Below are 19,935 nucleotides of genomic sequence, written 5' to 3'. Positions count from 1 at the left end.
ACTGGATGCCTTTCTTGAAAAGTATAATGTTACAGGTTATATATATTAGATTCCTTGATAGTGCGTTGATCCAGGGAACTTGTCTGATTGCCGTATGTGAAGTCGGGAAGGGATTTTTTTCCCCAATGTGGAGCTTACTCTTTGCCACATGGGTTTTTTTTGCCTTCCTTTGGATCAACATGTTAGGGTATTTTAGGTTAAGCTATGGGTTGAACTAGATGGACTTAAAGTCTTCCTTCAACCTTAATAACTATGTTACTATGTTAATCCCCTTGTCTCCCCTTTTCCTCATAGTTTGTAAGCTTGTGAGCAGGGCCCTTATTCCTCTTGGTATCTATTTTGAACTGTGATTTCTGTTATGCTGTAATGTCTATTGTCTGTACAAGTCCCCTCTATAATTTGTAAAGCGCTGTGGAATATGTTGGCGCTATAAATATAATAAAATAAAATTATTATTATTTATTATTGGCGAATTGTAGTGTTGAGGCTAAAAAACCTACAATGGAGAATTGCAGTTTTGAGGCTGAAGATTCGGCATTGGCGAACTGCAATTTTGAGGCTGAAAACCCGGCATTGGCGAATTGCAATTTGGAGTCTGAAGACCCGGCATTGGCAAATTGCAGTGTTGAGGCTGAAGAACCTACAATGGAGAATTGCAGATTTGAGGCTGAAGACTCGGCATTAGCGAACTGCAATTTTGAGGCTGAAGACCCGGCATTGGCGAATTACAATTTTGAGTCTGAAGACCCGGCATTGGTGAATTGCAGTGTTGAGGCTGAAGATCCAGCATTGGCATATTGCAGTTTTGAGGCTGAAGAACCTACACTGAAGAATTACAATATTGAAGCTGAAGAACCTGCAGTGAATTGCAATGTTGAGGCTGAAGAACTTGCACTGGATAATTGCAATATTGAAGCTGAAGAACCTGCAGTGGAGAACTGCATTGTTGAAGCTGAGCAACGTGCAGTGGAGAACTGCATTGTTGAGGCTGAAGATTCTACAATGGAGAATTGCAATGTTGAGGCTTTCCAGACGGTGTTTGAAAGGGTCGCCGAGAGGGAGAAACTCCCGCCAGAGCAGTGGGCAGAGGTACTGGTACCATAATTGACAGAGGATCCCTAGATAGCATACTATGATTTAGCTTTGCAGGATACTAAAGTGTATGGCAAGCTAAAAACGGAGATTCTTGCATGCTTGGGAGTAATAGTCACTATCAGTGCACAATGGGTTCACCGTTGGGCATACCATCAGGACAAACTACTGCTCTCCCAAATATTTGACCTGTTGCACCTAGTCCAGTAGTGGATGCAGCTGGGTGGCGATGGACTGGTTTGTGCACTCCCTGCAGAGGCCCGGGCACACTTGGGTTTCCCAGGGTGATCCGCAGAATGCCAATGAAGTGGTCGGACTGCTCGAGAGATAAAAGGGGATGGAAGGTTCTGTGGGAAAGCAGCCCACTCCATACAGGGTGTCTCAACAGGGGCTGGATGCCCAAAAAGGGGTGGGTGCCCATACTGTTTACTTATGCAGTGAATGCAAGAAATTCCACAAATTTGGACACACCACAATATCCATTGGAAGAGACGTGGATGAGGGCCTCATAAAACAATAAAATTAGGAAGTGGGTCTCCCATACTGTTTGCCTATGTAGTGAATGCAAGGGCTAGCAAACATTTTGAGCCACTCCAATACTCCTATAATCCTTCACTTTCTACTTACCCCCTTAATCTTTACACCTAGTAAGGAACTGGTCATCTCTTCTTCAATCCTCCCCATCCACCTCACCTCCTCCTCTGAACTGTTCCTCAACATACAATCCTCTGTCTCCAAACACAGATAGCCACCTCATGCTCTCTCCTGCTCCCACCTGCTAACACTTTCCCTGCTCCTCCTCACTACTGGTGATATTGCTCCAAATCCTGGTCCTCCTCACCACATTCCCACAGTCATTTCTACCTCCCATCCATGTTCTATCACAACTTTCCATAACCTCTCAAACCTTATACCCATTCGCCCAGCCCCCGCTTCCCTAGTCCCACTAACAGGACCACTATGGAACGCTCTCTCGGTCTGCAACAAACTTTCCTACATCCATGATCTTTTCATTACTCACAAACTTTCCTTTCTCTTCATCACCGAAACCTGGCTCACCCCCTCTGACACAGCCTCTCCTGCTGCACTCTCGCATGGTCGATTCCACGTTTCCCACCTCTCCACCCCAACAAGCATGGTGGAGGAGTTGGTTTTATCCTGTCAGGTAACTGCTCCTTCACCCAAATCCCACTTCCACCCTCTGTTACCCTCCCTTTCTTTGAGGTGCACTCTGTGCGCACCTATTCCTTCTCCAACCTCCAACTGTCTGTCACTTACCACCCCCCCATGGTCAGCCACCACCTTTTTTGACCACTTTACCACCTGGCTACTTAATTTCATTTCTGCGGACATCCCCACTATCATCATGGACGACTTCAACATTCCCTTTGACACTTCCCTCTCAGCTGCCACTAAGCTTCTATCTCTCACTTCCTCCTTTGGCCTCGCTCAATGGTCTTCTGCAGCCAATCACAAAGATGGCCACACATTGGACATCATCTTCACCCGCCTCTGCTCCCTATCTAATCTCTCTAACTCACCTCTCCCTCTTTCTGACCACAACCTACTCACATTCTCTTCCCTTTCCACTCCTTGTCCCCAATCCCCACCCCACAAACTTGCACACCCTTGCACAAATCTTAAACACCTCAATCTACACTCACTGTTTGAATCCCTTCCCCCTCTTACAGGCATAAGTTCACTACACAATGCGGATGCCGCTGCTGCTTTTTATAACACTACAATAGCTGTAGCTCTGGAATCGGTTGCCCCTCTCACATATAACAAAGCTCGCAAAATCAACAGACAGCCCTGGCACACCAGCCTGACCAAAGAACTGAGGTGAGCTTCCAGGGCTGCTAAGCGGAGATGGAAAAGATCCCACTCCAATGAGCACTTCATCGCATTCAAACAGTCCCTCACTACTTTCAAGGCCTCACTCGCTGCAGCAAAACAAACCTACTTCTCATCTCTCATATCCTCCCTGTCTCACAACAATAAACAGTTATTCAACACCTTCAATTCTCTCCTCTGTCCAGCAGCACCCTCTAACTCTCCACTCATCTCAGCTGAAGACTTTGCCTCATTATTCAAGCAGAAGATTGATAACATCAGAGACAGTTTTGGTCAACAATCTCAGAGCCCTTTCTCCTAACTGCCCAGCCCTCGTCCTCCAAAACCAACTTTTCCACCCTTACAGAAGATAGACTCTCCACTTTACTCTCAAGATTGCATCTCACCACCTGTGCTTTTGACCCAATCCTATTCCACTTCATCCGAAACCTCACCACAGTCTTCATCCCAACCCTAACCCATCTCTTCAACCTACCACTAACAACTGGTGTCTTCCCATCAAGCTTTAAACATGCCTCAATCACACCTATCCTCAAAAAGCCTTCTCTTGACCCATCGTCTGTATCTAGCTATCGCCCTATATCACTTCTCCTCTATGCCTCAAAACTACTGGAACAACACGTCCATCTTGAACTGTCCTCCCACCACTCTTCTTGCTTCCTCCTCGACCGCTTACAGTCTGGCTTCCGGTCATACCACTCCACTGAAATTGCTCCAACTAATGTCACTAATGACCTATTATACTGGTCTACTAAAAAAAAAAAAATTCTGGCATGGACTTTAAGAACAGTTTTAGACTAATTTGATGGTGCTGAATTCAAATCTGATCTTATAATTTCTCTATGACATCACGTTTTTGCGCTATAGGTATATAGCCCATTTTCATGAATTCCATGATAAATTTAAGTAGTGTATGAAAAGTGCCGGTTTATACGGTTCACTAAGGTTAATTTAGTTTTCATTTAGTCTCCCAATAAATGTGAGAATATCTTTGTTTTCTTTGAACATGCATAATTCCCATTTGTTATGATATCACACTTGTTTTCTGTGCTACTGGGACAGTAGAGCTACAGCAGAGCATTGGGTGAAAACTGAATGGCCTCAGTGACAGAGTTTGGCATCTGGCGATAAGAATGTCATCCATGATCCTCTAGTGGATAGGAAGGACATTGTCTTTCCTCCCTTGCACATAAAACTTGGATTGATGAAGCAGTTCGTCAAAGCTCTCAATCACAGTGGAGAATGCTTTAACTATATATGTTCAACTTTTCATGGTCTTAGTGAAGAGAAGAAAAAGGCTGGAATATTTGATGAACCTCAAATAAGAACACTTAAGAGAGACCCACATTTTTTCACAGCAATGAATGAGACAGAAGAAAGAGCTTGGAATGCATTTTGTAATGTGGTGCAGAATTTTCTAGGGAAAGCAGACAACTCTGAAGAGATTGTGGAAGAGCTACTAATGAGTCTGCGAAATCTTGGCTGTAGAATGAGTATCAAGATTCACTATTTACACAGCCATTTGGACTTTTTTCCAGAGAACCCTGGGGATGTGAGTAAGGAACAAGGGGAGCGTTTTCATCAGGACATTAAAACAATGGAAGAACGGTATCAAGGCCGGTGGGACTCACATATGATGGCTGACTATTGCTGGAGCTTGATGAGAGACAACTCAGAAGCTGTACATCACAGATCAGCCAAGAAAAGAAAGTTCAAATAACTGCCATTTGTCATTCATCTGTGTGCCATATATATGTGTTTTTATATTTTGTAGCTTAATTCTGTAAGTATATTTGATTTGCTGTACATAGACTTTGTAATCTTTGTTATTCCTTGATTAAAAATATACAAAATGTAGTACCAAAAATCATGTGTTTTTATCATAAAACATTAGGAGTAATTTTCATAAAAAATTGAAAATATCTCGAAATCCTGATGTGATAGCTAGTGTTGAGCATTCTGATACCGCAAGTATCGGGTATCGGCCGATATTTGCGGTATCGGAATTCCGATACCGAGTTCCGATATTTTTGCGATATCGGGAATCGGTATCGGGATGAAGATTGATGTGTAAAATAAAGAATAAAAATAAAAAATATTGATATACTTACCCTCGGACGGGCCCTGGTTGTAACCGCTGCAACCGCCATGCTTCTGTTGCTAAGAATGAGCGCGTGAAGGACCTTTGATGACGTCGCGGCTTGTGATAGGTCGCATGAGCGGTCACATGAGCAGTCACGCGACCAATCACAAGCCGTGACGTCATCGAAGGTCCTTTACGCGCTCATTCTTAGGAAGGGAATCATGGCGGTTGCAGCGGTTACAACCAGGGCGCGTCCGAGGGTAAGTATATCAATATATTTTTTTTTTATTCTTTATTTTACACATGAATATGGATCCCAGGGCCTGAAGGAGAGTTTCCTCTCCTTCAGACCCTGGGAACCGTAGAGGATACCTTCCGATATTTGTGTCCCATTGACTTGTATTGGTATCGGATATCGGTATCGGCAATATCCGATATTTTTCGGATATTGTCCGATACCATCCGATACCGATACTTTCAAATATCGGACGGTATCGCTCAACACTAGTGATAGCCAAAAACGGAGTTCATATTCGTAATCAGCAGCCAAAATTGACTTAAAATATGTTTTAAATCCTTTTGCGAGAAAAAGTTGACCAGTGTTGTCTGCCAAAGCCAAGCGACATTACTCTGTCCTCCTCCTCCTGGACCTGTCCTCTGCCTTTGACCCCAATGGTAACAAAATTCTCATTGGGGTCTGTTACAAACCCCCAAATATAACAGAGACCATGGAAAGTCTACTTCTAAAGCAGATAGATGAAGCTGCAACCCATAATGAGGTCCTGGTTATGGGGGACTTTAACTACCCGGATATTAACTGGGAAACAGAAACCTGTGAAACCCATAAAGGCAACAGGTTTCTGCTAATAACCAAGAAAAATTATCTTTCACAATTGGTGCAGAATCCAACCAGAGGAGCAGCACTTTTAGACCTAATACTATCTAATAGACCTGACAGAATAACAAATCTGCAGGTGGTCGGGCATCTAGAAAATAGCGACCACAATATTGTACAGATTCACCTGTCTTTCACTAGGGGGACTTTTCAGGGAGTCACAAAAACATTGAACTTTAGGAAGGCAAAGTTTGACCAGCTTAGAGATGCCCTTAATCTGGTAGACTGGGACAATATCCTCAGAAATAAGAATACAGATAATAAATGGAAAATGGATCTGGATAAGTTGGAAACTTGGGCTGAAAGGTGGCAGATGAGGTTTAACAATGATAAATGTAAGGTTATACACATGGGAAGAAGGAATCAATATCACCATTACACACTGAACGGGAAACCACTGGGTAAATCTGACAGTGAGAAGGACTTGGGGATCCTATTTAATGATAAACTTACCTGGAGCAGCCAGTGCCAGGCAGCAGCTGCCAAGGCAAACAGGATCATGGGGTGCATTAAAAGAGGTCTGGATACACATGATGAGGGCATTATACTGCCTCTGTACAAATCCCTAGTTAGACCGCACATGGAGTACTGTGTCCAGTTTTGGGCACTGGTGCTCAGGAAGGATATAATGGAACTAGAGAGAGTACAAAGGAGGGCAGCAAAATTAATAAAGGGGATGGGAGAACTACAATACCCAGATAGATTAGCAAAATTAGGATTATATAGACTAGAAAAAAGACGACTGAGGGGCGATCTAATAACCATGTATAAGTATATAAAGGGACAATACAAATATCTCGCTGAGGATCTGTTTATACCAAGGAAGGTGACGGGCACAAGGGGGCATTCTTTGCGTCTGGAGGAGAGAAGGTTTTTCCACCAACATAGAAGAGGATTCTTTACTGTTAGGGCAGTGAGAATCTGGAATTGCTTGCCTGAGGAGGTGGTGATGGCGAACTTAGTCAAGGGGTTCAAGAGAGGCCTGGATGTCTTCCTGGAGCAGAACAATATTGTAACATACAATTATTAGGTTCTGTAGAAGGACGTAGATCTGGGGATTTATTATGATGGAATATAGGCTGAACTGGATGGACAAATGTCTTTTTTCGGCCTTACTAACTATGTTACTATGTTACTATGACACAGTGGACCATTCCCTATTATTACAGATCCTCTCATCCCTTGGAATCACAGATATGACCCTATCCTGTATCTTGTCATACCTAACAGACCGACATTCAGCGTCTCCCACTCACACACCACCTCCTCACCTCGTCCACTATCTGTCAGAATCCCGCAAGGTTCAGTCCTAGGGCCCCTGCTCTTCTCCATTTACACCTTCGGCCTGGGACAGCTCATTGAATCTCACGGCTTTCAGTATCATCTCTATGCTGACGACACACAGATCTACATCTCTGGACCAGATATCACCACCCTACTAACCAGAATAACACAATATCTGTCTGCTATTTCTTCCTACTTCTCTGCTAGATTTCTAAAACTTAATATGGCCAAAATAGAATTCATCATCTTTCCCCCACCTCACTTGACTCCCCCAACAGATCTATCCATTAAAGTAAATGGCTGCCCACTCTCCCCAGTCACACAAGCTTGCTGCCTCGGTATAATCCTTGACACTGATCTCTCCTTCAAACCACATATCCAAGCCCTTTCCACTTCCTGCCGACTTCAACTCAAAAATATTTCCATACGTATCTCAACCAGGAATCTGCAAAAACCCTAGTCCATGCCCTCATCATCTCCCGCCTTAACTACTGCAACCTCCTGCTCTGTGGCCTCCCCTCTAACACTCTCGCACCCCTCCAATCTATTCTAAACTCTGCTGACAGACTAATCCACCTGTCCCCCCGCTATTCTACAGCCTCTCCCCTCTGTCAATCCCTGCACTGGCTCCCCATTACCTAAGGACTCCAGTTCAAAACCCTAACCATGGCATACAAAGCCATCCACAACTTGTCTCCTCCATGCATCTGTGACCTCATCTCCTGGTACTTACCTGCATGCAACCTCCGATCCTCACAAGATCTTCTTCTATATTCCCCTCTTGTCTCCTCTTCCCACAATCACATACAAGATTTTTCCCACGCATCCCCCCTACTCTGGAACTCTCTACCACAAGATATCAGACTCTCACCTACCGAGGAAACCTTCAAAAAGAACCTGAAGAACTACCTCTTCCGATAAGCCTACAACCTGTAGTAACCACCGATAGACCAAACCGCTGCACAACCAGCTCTACCATCGCCTACTGTATTCTCACCCATACCTTGTAGATTGTGAGCTCTCGCAGGCAGGGTTCTCACTCCTCATGTACCAGTTATGACTTGTATTGACTAAGATTATTGTACTTGTTTTTTATTATGTATATCCCTTCTCACATGTAAAGTGCTATGGATTTAATGGCGCTATAATAAAAAATAATAATAATATTAACATACTGTATAAAAAAAAATTGTTACGGGCATCATAAACACCCTTTCAAAAAATCTAGTGGTAGTGGATGATGATGATGATGATGATGATGATGATGATGAAAAGAAGGACAACAGCAAAATAGCCAAAATCAGGAAGCGTATACCCAGGTGTGGGTGTAAAGAGGTGAATGGGAATAGACCTCCAAAAAAAGACACTGGATTTGAGTTTATGTTACGCTGCTATCATTTGGTGGTGTAGAGAAGTCTGACCCAATCCAGCCCTTGTTCATTTTTATAAGAGTCAGTGTGTCAGCATTTTCAGTTGACAAGCGGATGTGCTTATCAGTTATAATTCCACCAGCGGCACTAAAAACGCGCTCTGATAAAACGCTAGCGGCAGAGCAGGCCAGGACCTCGAAGACATAGATAGCCAGTTCATGCAATGTATCCAGCTTTCAGACCCAATAATTATAAGGCACACATGAATCATGGAGGATGCTGGTACGGTCAGCAAGGTACTCCCTCAGTATATTCTCAAACTTTGCACTCCTTGTGAGAGAACCCCACGCACAGGGCCTGTGTGATGGAAGGGTCTGAGAAAAGTCTCCCAGAACTTTGACAGTGTTCCCCTGCCTCTGCTGGATTGGAGTTGTGTCTGTCTCGCCTGTACTCCTTGGTTGTCCATTGATCTGTGACCTCTGCCACCAGCATTTTCAGATGGGAATTTTTTTAATAATTCCACAAAAACGACCTTCTGGTACTGCCCCATTTTAGTAGACCTGTCTGCCTTGGGAATAAGAGATAGAAAGTTCTCCTCGTACCATGGGTCTAGAAGTGTCACCAACCAGTAATGATTGTCACTCAAAATTTTGAGAACGCGAGGGTCACGGTCAAGGTAGCGTAACACAAACTCAGCCATGCATGCCAAACTGCTAAAAGGCAAGACTTTCGTGTCCTCACCAAGAGGACGACTGACCATGCTCTCCTCCTCCTCCCTGTCCTCAGGCCATCCACGCTGAACAGACGGAATGTCAGATGTGCAGGTATCACCGTCTATAGAGCATGACACTAGCTCCTGTTCTTCCTCCTCTTCCTCATTGACACCCAATCCATGTTGGGATGAGATGAGGCTGGGCTCTGTGAAATCACCCTTTATGGCTCCTTGCTCCATGTCCTCGTGCTCCGCCTGCAATGCATCATCTTTGATTGTGAGCAGAGAGCGTTTCAGAAGACAGAGAAGCGGGATGGTGATGCTAATTACGGCATCATCGCCGCTCACCATCTTGGTGGAGTCTTCAAACTTTTGGAGGATGGTACATATATCTGACATCAATGCCCACTCCTGAGGTCTTATGTGTGGAGTCTGAACTGAATACCGACAGCATTGTTGATGCTGGTAGTCAACAACTGCCCTCTTCTGCTCACAAATCCTTCCCAACATCTGCAGTGTAGAGTTCCAATGTGTGGGGACATCACACACCAGTCTGTTACCCGGAAGCTGCAAACGCTGCTGAAACATGGCAAGGGTGGCGGAAGCTGTAGCTGACTTTCTAAAATGAACACACAGGCGACGTACTTTGACAAGCAGATCTGGCAGCTCTGGGTAGGTTTTGAGAAACTGCTGAGCCACAGTTAAGAACATGGGCCAGGCATGGTATGTGTGTGAGCTCGCCTCGCCTCAGAGCTGCCACCAGGTTCCAGCCATTGTCATACATGACCATGCCTGGCTGTAGGTTCAGCGATGTTAGCCTCAGATCTGCTTGCTCTTTCAGAACTGTCCACAACTCTTCAGCATTGTGTGGTTTGTCACCTAAGCATATTAGCTTCAGCAAAGCCTGTTGCCGCTTGGCTGGGGCAGTACTGTAGTGCTTCCAGTTTGTGACTGATGTGCTACTTCTGGAGATGGAGGCCGAGGAAGGGGAGGAGTAGGATGAGATGCAGGAGCTGCAGACTGTGGGGGCTGTTATGATCTGGTGGCCTAGGAGCAGCATGAGACGTACTCTGGAGAAGGTGGTACCTGTACTGACCACAAACCCTGAACTTAGCAGCGCAACTAGAAGTAGCCGTGGGGGGTACCTAACACTCCCTAGACCCCTCGACACAGCCTAAAAACTAACTTCCCCTAAAGACAGAAACGGGAAAACTATCTTGCCTCAGAGAAAATCCCCAAAGGATAGACAGCCCCCCACAAATATTGACTGTGAGAGGAGAGGGAAATAACATACGCAGACATGAAATCAGGATTTAGCATAGGAGGCCATACTAGCTAAAAAGAAAGAATAGGACAGAGTACTATGCGGTCAGTATTAAAACACTAGAAAATATCCACCACAGAAAATACAAATCACCACATCTGACTAAAGACATGGAGGGTATATCTGCATCTCCAGAGACACAGCTTGGCTGCAAAAAATCTTTCACAGACAAAGCTCGACAAGACAAAACATGAACATGTACTGAACAATAAGGCCCACAGCATGTGGACAGCAAAAACAAAGCCAGGACTTATCTTTGTTGAAAAGCACAGCAAACAGGAGAGACCAGTAAGGGATGAGAATCCTCCAAAAACAATGGACAACTGGCACTGACTAAAGGATCAAGCAGGACTAAATAGCTGAGTCCAAATTGCAAAAAGTGACCACACCTGATAAATGCTGCGATCCAAAGACAGCAGCACTACCACTCTTAACCACCGGAGGGAGCCCAAGAGCAGAATTCACAACAGGGGGCAACCCTGATTGAACTAGGGCCCGCAATCCTTGGCATCGGGAGGATGTGTTCCATCCCAAGGTCCAACTGGGTCCCGGCTTCTACTATTTTAACCCAGTGTGCCGTCAGCGACATGTACAGTCCCTGCCCACAAGCACTTGTCCATGTGTCTGTGATTAGATGGTCTTTCCCAGTAACAGCACTGTTGAGGGCAAGGCTAATGTTGTGGGACACATGCTTGTGTAATGCTGGGACAGCACACTGGGAGAAATAGTGGCGGCTGAACTGAATTCTGCGCTGGGACAAGGGCTTGCTTCTTGTGGTAGTTGAGTGTGTGCAATGACAGGTGCAGGGCAGGAGGCATCTTTTCAGGCACCATGGACAGGGGATTGGCTTCCACGCACAACAGCGGAAGAAGCAGTGGTGTCACCCACAGACAGTGTTCCTGGACCCTGGGGTTCTGCCCACAAAGTCGGGTTCTTTGCTGCCATGTGCCTGATCATGCTGGTGGTGGTCAGCATGTTAGTTTTGCTTCTCCTGCCTTTGCAGGTATGGCAGTTGGTGCAAATGGCCTGTTTGAGGTTATTTGCAGAGTCTTTAAAAAACAACCAGACTTGGGAGACCTAACAGTTGTGCTGACAACTTCCATCATGTTGGTGTTACGAGGAACGGATGCCCGCCTTCTGTCTGCGGCCACCACACTGCATTTTCCTGCCTTTTGGGGTGCTATGCCTCCATCCCCCTGTGTGCTGCTGTCCTTGCTCTGCATGTCCTCTTGCCAGGTTGGGTCAGTTACTATATTATCCACCACCTCGTCTTCCACTTCCACATCCTGGTCCTCCTCCTGACTTTCTGGCAATTGTGTCTCATCATTGTCCACCTCTTGTGACACGTTCCCACCATCGCCTTCGTGTGACCATGGCTGCACAAATATTTGGGCATCGCTACATGCGATCTCATCTTGCTCCGCTTCAAGTGGACGGGGCTAGAAGCCTCAATCTATACATGGAAAAGTGAACAGCTCTTCAGAGTGTCCAAGTGTAGGATCAGTTGTCTCTGAGCACTCGGCATGGTGGAAGGAAGAACGATCAGAGCGAGTAATATGCAGTCCAGACTCATGGCTACCCAGACTAGATCGTATGGAAGACAAGGTGGTGGTGGCAAAGTGACAGGAAGCATTATCCGCTATCCAGCCAACAACCATTAGACACTGCTCTGGGTTCAATAGTGGTGTTCTGTGGTCCCCTAGTAATTTGGACAGAAAGGTTGGGCGAGAAGATGTGGGTGTTTGTTGTGGCACAATTTCTGCTTGCCCACGGCCTCGGTCTCAGTCTCTGCATGCACCATCACCTTCACGTCCACTTCCCCATACCTTGCCACGCACCTTGCGCATTTTAAATGGACTACAATATTTTCCACGTTCACTACAAATGGCTGAATTTGGAGTGAACTTATATGTGATCCGTGTGCGGGAAAACTTCAGTTATCTGGCCTGTATCTAACAATTTTTTATTTCAGCAAACTGGTGTCAATAACTAGGCTAGACACAGGAAAAACAATTGAATGGAGGCCTGAAATGCCACAATTTTTAAGCCCACAGATGGATAAGGTGTGTGACAGAGATACCAGACTGTAAAATATGTGGCCTGTATTTTTATTTTCTTACAAGAAAATAGTGTCAAGAACTAGGGTTACACACAGCAAAAACAGTTGAATGGAGACCTTAAATTCCACAACTTTTAGCACACAGTTAGATGCGGCGTGTGATGAAGATACCACACTGTAAAATCTGTGGCCTGTATTTTTAATTTTTTACAGCAAAAGTGTCTCTAACAAGGGTAGCACACAGCAAAAACAGTTCAATGTAGACCTGAATTGCCACAATTTTTAGCGCACAGATAGCTGAGTCGTGTAACGGAGATACCACACTGTAAAATATGTAGACTGTATTTTTTTTACAGCAAAATAGTGTCACTAACTAGGGTAGCACACACAGCAAAAACAGTTCAATGTAGGCCTGTAATGCCACAATTTTTAGCCCACAGATAGATGAGGCATGTGATGGAGATATCACATTGTAAAATATGTGGCCTGTATTTTTATTTTTTTTACAGGAAAATAGTGTCAAGAACTAGGGTAACACACAGCAAAAACACTTCAATGGAGGCCTGAAATGCCACAATTTTTAGCCCACAGATAGATGAGTGGTGTGACAAAGATACCAGACTGTAAAATATGTGGCCTGTAATTTTATTTTCTTACAGGAAAATAGTGTCAAGAACTAGGGTAACACACAGCAAAAACAGTAGAATGAAGGCCTGAAATGCCACAATTTTTAGCCCACAGATAGATGAGGCATGTGACGGAGATACCAGACTGTAAAATATGTGGAATGTATTTTTATTTTCTTACAGGAAAACAGTGTCAAGAACTAGGGTAACACACAGCAAAAACAGTTGAATGGAGACCTGAAATTCCACAATTTTTATCCCACAGTTAGATGAGGCGTGTGATGGAGATACCACACTGTAAAATCTGTGGCCTGTATTTTTTTTTTTTTACAGCAAAATAGTGTCTCTAGCAAGGGTAGCACACAGCAAAAACAGTTCAATGTAGACCTGAAATGCCACAATTTTTAGCGCACAGATAGCTGAGTCGTGTGATCGAGATACCAGACTGTAAAATATGTGGCCTGTATTTTTATTTTCTTACAGGAAAATAGTGTCAAGAACTAGGGTAACACACAGCAAAAACAGTTGAATGGAGACCTGAAATTCCACAATTTTTTGCCCACAGTTAGATGAGGCGTGTGACGGGAATACCACACTGTAAAATATGTGGCCTGTATTTTTATTTTTTCACAGCAAAATAGTGTCTCTAACAAGGGTAGCACACCACAAAAACAGTTCAATGTAGACCTGAAATGCCACAATTTGTAACGCATTGATAGTTGAGTCGTGTAACGGAGATACCACACTGTAAAGTATGTAGACTGTATTTTTTTTACAGCAAAATAGTGTCACTAACTAGGCAAAAACAGTTCAATGTAGGCCTGTAATGCCACAATTTTTAGCCCACAGATAGATGAGGCGTGTGATGGAAATATCACATTGTAAAATATGAGGCCTGTATTTTTTTTTTAAAGGAAAATATTGTCAAGGACTAGGGCAACACACAGCAAAAGCACTTCAATGTAGGCCTGAAATGCCACAATTTTTAGCCCACAGATAGATGAGTCGTGTGACGGAGATACCAGACTGTAAAATATGTGGCCTGTAATTTTATTTTCTTACAGGAAAATAGTGTCACTAACTAGGGTAGCACACACCAAAAACAGTTCAATGTAGGCCTGTAATGCCACAATTTTTAGCTCACAGATAAATGAGTCGTGTGATGGAGATACCACACTATAAAATATCTGAACTGTATTTTTATTTTTTATTTGGCCAGCAAAATTTTGTCAATAAGTTGGCTAAGACACAACAAAATCAATGCTACGGAGGCCTGAAATGGCACAATTTTGACTGCAATGATATGCGATCTGTGTGGGGACAAAACCCAGTGTAAAATATCTGCCCTGTAGCTTAATATTTTTTAGGCAGCTAAATATTTTTTTGGCAATAAAATGGTGTCAAGAAATTGTATAAGACACTCCCAAAAAATTTTACAGTACCACAAAAAGGGCGGAAATTTATGTGCACTCAGATGTGACCGCTGGGATGGACAAACCCGTTTAAAATAGCTGGATTTTCACGCTGTACTTTAAGAAGGATCTGGCTGTATTCTGCAGTCCCAACAACCAAATGGAGAAAAAAAAGATGGGCTCTGGATTGCTTTGGAATTAAATAAACAAGGTTAAGATGAAAAAAAAAAAATTCCTGGCCCATGATACTGGGGGCTATGCATATATGGTCAATATATGTAATAGGCAGCAGCAGACAGTAATGGAATGGACCCTCTTGATGTATGCAGTGAAGTATGCCACATACAATGTCTGCCTGCTATTGATATCTATATACCCACATACACTCCTTGCCTACCTTGCACTGCAATCCATATTTTCCATCAGAAACAGTCCTTAAAAGGACTGTTTGGTTTAGCTGGATTTGTGTATTCAATTATGGTATACCCACAGTAGCTGTATACCCCACCTATTCTGTCCCTATCGCTGCAGCAACTCTCCCTACACTGGTGATTCCAGAGCTGACTGTGCCGAGCAGGGCGGCACCAGGTCTGATATAAACCTGATGACGCTGTGCGACCAGCCAATCACTGTAATGCCACAACCAACATGGCTGCGGCATTACAGTGCGCAGAGAGCCAAACATGCAGGGTAGGGACCCGAGCTCCCGCCGAATAATCCTGAGTATGCTCGCTCATCACTAGTTCCAATAATATTGAGGGTAAAGGACAAGGAACCCCATAGTGACCACAAATTCGTCTTTTTACTGACCTGAGATATAAGAGAATAGCATCGCCTGACAGTTGAAAATCCAGCAGTTATTAGCTGCACACTATAGCTGACAACTTGCTGCATCAGCCACAATCAGTGTTGGTATTAACCATTTCCATTTAACTTTTTAGATGCTGCTGTCAATAGTGACTACAGCATCTAAAGCGTTAATAAAGTGCTCCCTCTTCATGGTTGTGTGGTTTTGATGACTGCCATGGCAATTCACAGCCAAATAATGGCTCTAGTTCATGCCAAATATAGTGGCAAGAGAGACAGAGAGCGAGAATAAAAAATACTGCTGTGATATTATGAATAACTAAGTTTAGTCCAAGAAGACTGGCACTTCCTTAACAATTAGTAACCCAAATACAGACTGACTCTCAGTGGGAAGCCGCAAGAAGAAGAGGATGCGAAACGTGCGTCGGGGTGAGGAGGGACGCTTATCTCCCACTGGGTCTGTGGAGCACTTCACAAATTGGGTAATAACAAAGGATCTTCATTCTTTATGTATATATGTATAACCAAATAAGATTTTTATAGTATTGGCTAGGCCTGCTTTAAAATTATGCAAAGTCACTTGACAGTAATACATTCTTTATTGTGCATCACTGCCTTTCTTATTGTTTAGATACCTATAGATATATGGAATATTGTGCTTGTTTGTATATGAAGGATCCTTTTGCTCCACAGTAGCTCTATATCACCACTAGGGTATATTATTGAACCAGTTTCAGAGTCCTTCCTAGTTGGGGCACTCGGGTATGTTTTAAGTAATGTTTGTTGATATTTTAAAGAATACCTTTTTTAAAAAATCTGGATCTCTTCTGCGGCTTCCGACTGAAAGTCAGTCCACACTTGCGTTACTAACTGCTACAATATTATGTCTAATGTAAGGCAGACATTTCAAAGTTTGAAAATTGCAAATTTTTGGAAATTTTTGTCAAATTTCTGATATTTTTCATAGAATCATAAAATCATAGAATGGTACAGTTGGAAGGGACCTCCTGGGTCATCTGGTCCAAACCCCTACTCTATGCAGGATTCACTACAACATCTCAGACAGATGTCTGCCCAGCCTCTGTTTAAAGACCTCCATTGAAGGACAACTCACCACCTCTCATGGCAGCCTGTTCCACTCTCTGATCACGCTCACCATTCCTCGTAGGACATACTTTGCCGTCCGCTCACCAACCTGGTAGCTCTTCTCTGAACTTGCTCCAGTTTTTCAATGTCTTTTTTAAAATGTGGTGCCCAGAACTGGACACAGTATCACAGTTGAGGCCTGACCAAGGATTAAGGGGGATAATTACTTCACGTGATATAGAATCTATGCTTCTCTTAATACATCCTAGGACTGTGTTTGCCTTTTTTTTGCTGCCACATCACGCTGTTGATACATGTGCAGTCTATGATCTCTTAGTATAATAGTTTTTTTACAAATGCTGTTGCTTAGTTCCATTCCTCCCATTCTATAGTATAGTGTAATTTTCATTTTTCCTGCCCAGATGTAGAATCTTGCATTTCTCTCTGTTAACCCATTACTTGCCAAATTAGCAATTTTCATTATTTATTTTTTTTAAATGACAGATTTTTAATGATTTTGGGTCCTAAAGAATCAGAAACATAATTTGCCAAATTTTTACAAGTACGGATTTTTCAGAAAAGGGCGTCCCAATATTCAATTAAAAATGACAATGACATGATTTCCTGTTTTGAACACATTCATTTTACAAGTACAACACAAAAAATTGGACCTAATTATAAAAATTATAAAATCTTAGTTGCTAGAAGCAAAAATTAGTCGTCCTAAAAAAGGACATTGGTAGATAAAGGATTAAATACCATTCCATTAGTTGCTGCCCATTGTTCAAGCTTATCTAGATCCTTCAGAATCCTTTCTCTTTCTTCTCTAGTGATAACTATCACTCCTAGCTTTGCATCTGCAAATTTGATTAGTTTACCTTCAGTTCCCTTATCTAGATCATTTTTAAAAATATTGAACAATACTGAGGCTAGGACAGAGTCTTGTGGTACCTCACTTGAAACACTATTACAAATGGATGTGCAACCATTTATTACCACTCTTTGAGTACGATCACTGAGCCAGTTATGAATCCACCTAACTGTAGCCTTGTCAATCCCTTACGTGGTCATTTTTTTATATTAAGGATAGTATGAGATACTTTATCAAATGCAAAACATATTGATTAGTGATGAGCGAGTATACTCTTTGCTCGGGTTCTCTCAGAGTATTTGTAAGTGCTCGGAGATTTAGTTTTCGTTGCCTCAGCTGCATGATTTACATCTGATAGCTTGAATACATGTAGGGATTCCCTAGCAACCAGGCAACCCCACATGTACTCAGGCTGGCTAGCAGCCATAAATCATGCAGCTACGTCAGCAAAAACTAAATCTCCGAGCAGTTACAAATACTCGGAGACCACTCGAGCATGCTCGGGAAAACCCGAGCAACGAGTACACTCGCTTATCACTAATAACGATCTAAATTAACCATTATCAAAAAATATAATGTGTCACGAGAAAGCAGTCTCAAAATCACTGGGATATGTTGAAACATTTCCAGAGTTACCATATAAAGTGACCCGTTAGATTAGAAAAATTTGGCCTCGTCACCATGGCACATGCCGATGATTCCCGTGAATTAAAGATATTCTCTGTTGAAGGGAACCTGTCAACTGATACATGCTGTACGAACCACGGGCAGAGTGAATCAGAGCATGGCTGCATGATTGCAGTCAGCTATGTTTTTCTCTGAAACACTCACTTTCCCTTTCAGACACTGGTTGCACAAGTGCTCCAGTATTTCAGAAAAAAATATTCTTTAACCCCTTAATTCCATATGACGTACTATCCCGTCAAGGTGACCTGGGACTTAATTCCCAGTGATGGGATAGTACGTCATATGCGATCGGCCGTGCTCACGGGTGGGAGCGCGGCCGATCGCGGCCAGGTGTCAGCTGACTATCGCAGCTGACATCCGGCATTATGTGCCAGGAGCGGTCACAGACCGCTCCCGGCACATTAACCCCTGGCACACTGCGATCAAACATGATTACAGTGTTCTGGCAGTACAGGGAAGCATCGCACAGGGAGGGGGCTCCCTGCGTGCTTCCCTGAGACGATCAGTACAAGGCAGTGGCGTAGGAAGGGGGGTGCGGGGGGGGCGGGCCGCCCCGGGCGGCACAATGTGGGGGCGGCTATCAGCACGGCTGCGCGCACTCATTCTCTGCTCATTCCTCCCAGCATTATGAGGACTGGAGCAGAGCGCTGGCAGTGCGCGCGGCCGTGCAGAGTTGCTGGCTGCAGTGTAGCAGGGGCACACAGTCACACACGCTGTGACTCACCCCCGCACCTGCAGTCAGCAGCAGAAGCTCCGATCCCGCCCCTCCAGCAGCGTCACAGCTCTCACAATGTGAAGAGCCATGGAGGGGCGGGGCTAAATGTCGGGGGCGGAGCCACGGACAAGCAGGAAGAAGAGGCAGAAGGAAATATGAAAATCAGAGCGGGAGACAGAAAAGATGTGAGAACAGAGACAGAAAACAACAGAGAGGCAAGACACAGGTGAGAAGTATATATGTATATATATATATATATATATATATTACATCATTGTCTAAGGGTCACACTTCCGTCTTTCTGTCTGTCCTTCTGTCTTTCTTTCTTTCACGGATATTCATTGGTCGCGGCCTCTGTCTGTCGTCGCTGATTGGTCTCGGCAGCTGCCTGTCATGGCTGCCGCGACCAATCAGCGACGGGCACAGTCCGATTAGTCCCTCCGCTGCAGTCAGTGCCCGGCGCCTGCTCTATACTCCCCACAATCAGCGCCCGCTCCATAATCCCCTCCAGTCACCACTCACACAGGGTTAATAGCAGCGGTAACGGGCCGCGGTGTAACGCACTCCGTTACCGCTGCTATTAACCCTGTGTGTCCCCAACTATTTACTATTGATGCTGCCTATGCAGCATCAATAGTAAAAATATGTCATGTTAAAAATAATAAAAAAATGAAAAAACCTGCTATACTCACCCTCCATCGCCTTTCCCGCTCCTCGCAACGCTCCAGTGCCCGCTCCATGCAAGCGGCAGCTTCCGGTGCCAAGGATGGTATGTGAGAAGGACCTGCCATGACGTCACGGTCATGTGACCGCAACGTCATCACAGGTCCTGCGCTCATACCAACCCTGGGACTGGAAGCTGCCTCGTGCGATACAGGGCCAGAATTCATCGGAGGGTGAGTATATGTTTATTTTTTATTTTAAGTCTGTATACTACGTGGCTCTGTGCTGTATACTCCATCACTGGGCAATATACTACGTGGCTGGGCAATATACTACGTGACTGGGCAATATACTACATGGCTGTGTTATATACTACGTGGCTGGGCAATATGCTA

Source organism: Ranitomeya imitator, chromosome 1, assembly GCF_032444005.1.
Source record: "Ranitomeya imitator isolate aRanImi1 chromosome 1, aRanImi1.pri, whole genome shotgun sequence".
NCBI lineage: Eukaryota > Metazoa > Chordata > Amphibia > Anura > Dendrobatidae > Ranitomeya > Ranitomeya imitator.
The sequence above is the reverse complement of the archived record's forward strand: the minus strand, read 5'-3'. Positions refer to the sequence as shown.